Below are 4223 nucleotides of genomic sequence, written 5' to 3'. Positions count from 1 at the left end.
ACCTACGAATTCTTCATCGAGCTTGATCTACACAAATTGATATTATGAATAACTGATTTCGAGAATCGAAAATAAATTCTCAATAACAAACTTTATAGGTTCCGTTGACTCGATAATTATAACAACTTACCGAATAGGTTAGGTTCTCTTATCTTCGCTTTATGCACGATTTGGAAGAGCTTGGGAGGCATCATACAAATAACCAAATAAATACCCAATATGTTTCAACCATAAGCATAAAAATTGTTTGAACTCTTAGGCTCTTATGAAAATGATTTTAGTAGTAATCAGAAATCAAACTTGATCAACATAATTGAGAAGATTTCTAAAACTGAAGATGACATCAATAATTCAATATTTTGTGAGATAGAGATATAACTTTGGCCTTTTCTCTAAAAACTGTACGTAATAGTCAAACTTAACTATAAACCAACAAAATCGAGCTTGAACAAATCTTGGTAAACTTCAAGAGTCCTAAAAGGCAGAGATATTAGAATTCAAAACCAAAAGTAAGCAAATTGGTGAAGTTTCACAAAAATTTGAGAGTATAATTTCAAAACAAATAACTTTAATTGAAACTAGACAAATAATTTGGGTATCAACATTTAAAATCAATAACTTTGAAAAAAATGCTCTGAAACCATTTTCTGTAATGCCTCAATTTGCATCTCACCAAATCGACCACGTTACAGTGCCGCGAACCTTAGGATCACAAGCTAGGTATGATCCTATAGATACTCAAGGCATTTAAAATAATCAGTTAAAATAAGCATGTAGTACTTTTTCTATAAGTATGAAACTAGAGTTGAAACGGAAGCGTTAAATTAAACTTTGAGGTGATTTTTAATGCCGTTACTCTAAGTAAGTCAAAAACCTTTCACAAAGTTGTAACAAAGACACAATTTCAAACAAACAATTCCGAAACCTGAAAATCAATAAATAAGTCAAACGTAAAATAATTTCATCCGCATACCCAACTCACTCTAGTATTGTCTCATTTAAGTGCACAATACCTGCATCCAAAACTGTTGTAGGGGTGAGTTTTCATTCTCGCTACTAAATAGGGCATTCACCCAGGTTGAAAAACACGTAAAAATGTATATATGTTCTGGCCAGTATTTGAAAACTACGTATATAGGTAAAAGTTAAAGATCAAACCATAAACTATAAGTCTAGCTTTGAAAACATTTATGCGGGCCCAGAAAACACAAACCTGATGACCGGTCACTATGCCAACTACACCCTTACCAACATTAATATCATAGTCAGCAAGGAGTAGCGAGAGTATCCATTAACGCCGTATCACCTAGAAATGGTGTCACACCGCAGAGGATGTAAGATACCATACCGTCCATACAGCCCCTCTGGAGGTTTAGGGCATTGAAACCCAAGGTAGTCGTTATGCTCCGCTCATTCTCAAGTCATCACACGATACCAAAAACAATTGAAAACAAGCACACCAATAAAAATACAAAATGCTTTAAATTCATAAAGAAATAACCATAGCCATGCAATTATTGTTTTTATTGAAGAAAATTCCTAACCGAGAGAGTCCCGAGTCACCCTACTTGGAATATAGTAGCTTTGACTCCATTGGTTTTCTTAGGCCAACACAAGCAGTTTACACATTCCGAGAAATTGGAGTTCTCAAGTCCGACAACACGTCAAGTATCATAAGAATTCTTTCAAACAATACTAAACACACCAAACAATATTCACTTGATCATTAATATTTGTAAAACTGCTTGATCAGTGACCCAAAAAGTAGTTGTATATCTTCTCATTAGATATAAGATATCCAAATTACTTTGGGCACCCGTTTACTATTTTAATCAACTCATCTTCCTTTCTTGATCAACATCAACTATTATATTAAAATCCCAATGACCACTGTGTATTAACAAACCAAATTCATAGTTAGATGCTAACTCGAGATGCACCCAAATCGATTTTTAAATAACTCCACAATTAAATATAAGTTCCATGTAAAGGTCCGAGACTATACCAAACTCACATGCCAATTCCCCAAAGGAAATCATAAACCATTTTCTAGTCTGGGAGTCCAGAATTTATCTCCATAGAAAACTAAGCCAAAACATATTGTCCAAGTCGTAGCAAAACCAATTATACAACAACTTTTAGGCTTAGGGACATGTAACATCAATACAAACAGACAAGGATCACAATCATAAAGTCTATAGATACAAAACCTGCTTATGTGAACTGAATAGTACTAACCTTGAGTATTCATGTTGATTAAGTCGTTGATGGCTAAGGTCTTCTGCTTTTCACCAAGAGCTAGTTCCTCTCTATGGGTCAAGGTTCTGTATACGCAGTGATGGTGGAAGCAGGGACCGAGGCCTTCTTATATAGGAGTTGTATGTAGACCCCTCCCATAAAGAGAATCTATTCAACATAACCTACATAGATAGATATTCTGCCTTTAATTCCTCAAACATATCTGATGCTACTTACCTAAAACAAGTAGCAATAGGATTCTCAAATATCTATTGCTCCAGATTACACAATAGATTACAAGATTCAACTCATATCACAATGTCATTACTTAACCTTCAAGTAAAGCAAACAATCAATGCAGATTTCCTTCATGATAGTGATGAGTTCATAATTATTTCTTACAGGACATTGTTTACTTTTTTTATACACATTCCATTTTGTCCTTGAATTGAAACTCGATCTCAACTCCTCAAGCATCAACCTTCAGTTTTCCTGGCCTTCACAACAAGTAGAATTGAACATTCATGTTTACACTACGGAATTCGTATCAACAGCGCAGCACGAACTACTCGTTGACAACCTTAACCAAGATGGCCAAATTCCCAGATTTCCTATCTTCGTTCCCAGGTTCTGTCATTTAAGCAAAACCAAGACTCAATATAGATTTATATACAGAAGCATGATCCAGCTATTTCAGCAGATGTCAAAATCATGCAAAGATTAGTACTCGTAGTTTACCTTGGTCATATTGTTCAACCTCATATTTCAAAACTCGAGGCCTCGATCATCTTTGTGCCATTCACTTTGAACTAATCGCAGGGTGCACACATATACCAACTATCTTCTCTGCATACTTTGAATGTCATCACGTCGACAACCTCTGCCTTTAGAGAACCTAAGCCATTATCAACAGGTTGGAATCAGAACAAAAGCTTCCTTTCAGCAACTTAGAACGTTAATAGCCCAAAGATGGATTTATATCCAATTTGATCAACTCTATGAATTAAGAAAAACCAAACTTCAGTATAGATGCTGACACCCAATTCGTGATCCCAACTGAGTCAGCAAAGACCAAAACGAACGCCATGCAAAGTAAAACAATGATGGCCGAGAAACCCAAAACACTAACTTTTCCAAAACTTAACCGAAATCGAAATGCAATTACATATTCATGTAGAGCTCGACGAGGAGATAAAGTTTCATACCTTACTTGCAGTCAAAGACAACCGGAGTCGCCGGAAAATGCCGAAAAGTCGCCGGTAAGCACAATGTTTTCGAGCCTCGATTCTCTTTCATATGTCGTCGGTTTAGCAATCAATAACCTGAGAGTGGTTCATGCCGCCTAAAGGATTCAAGCACCTCCTGTACGCCAACCAGGGGTGGCCGGAATCGGTTGGGTTGCAATCGTGGCTGTCGCGGGTCGAAGAATTTAACCAGAGGTTGAAATCCGACTCTGGCATATACATACACACACACACACACACTCCATAAGGGCAACTCCAACCATGGGCACCATTTGGGGGTGCTATTCTCATTTTAGCACCCCATTGTTGCACTATTCATATAGGACTCAATTCTCATCTCCAACCATGAGGGTGCTATTTTTACTATTTTTGACTAAAATATAATATGAGTATAATTTTGAGCCATCAGATCGAAATACATCCGTTCAGTAAAAAAAAAAAAAAAAAAGGCAACATCCGACCGTCCATTTTTAAACCTGATCAATCATGAACGTTGGATTTCCTGACCGTTGGGGGTTCCAACGGTCACCAGGGGACAGAACAACAGGCGGGCCCCACGTCTGCAGACGGAAAAGCAGGCCTTCTTCTCTCTCCAGCGTCTGGCGCGCACGTCTCCTTCAGTTTCCCTCCCTGGCGCGCGCGTCTCCTTCAGTTTCCCTCCCTGACGCGTTTCTTCATCCTTTGGGCTGAGACAGCAAGTGGGCTGGCCCCATGTACAGTGATCAGTCCTGGTCTTGGAAA

General features: G+C 37.7%; 1 long non-coding RNA gene across 1 annotated transcript; it reads right to left on the bottom strand.

The window, feature by feature from the left end:
- Positions 1–2523: 2523 nt before the first annotated feature.
- On the bottom strand, positions 2524–3707 carry LOC133714302 (uncharacterized). Its single transcript, XR_009848571.1, has 3 exons — positions 3444–3707; positions 2977–3133; positions 2524–2868 (listed from the first exon to the last, which is right to left on the bottom strand). It is a non-coding gene; the product is annotated as an uncharacterized LOC133714302 (long non-coding RNA).
- Between the last annotated feature and the right edge of the window lie 516 nt (positions 3708–4223).

Source organism: Rosa rugosa, chromosome 6 (assembly GCF_958449725.1).
Source record: "Rosa rugosa chromosome 6, drRosRugo1.1, whole genome shotgun sequence".
NCBI classification, from domain to species: Eukaryota; Viridiplantae; Streptophyta; class Magnoliopsida; order Rosales; family Rosaceae; genus Rosa; species Rosa rugosa.
The sequence above is the reverse complement of the archived record's forward strand: the minus strand, read 5'-3'. Positions and strand labels throughout refer to the sequence as shown.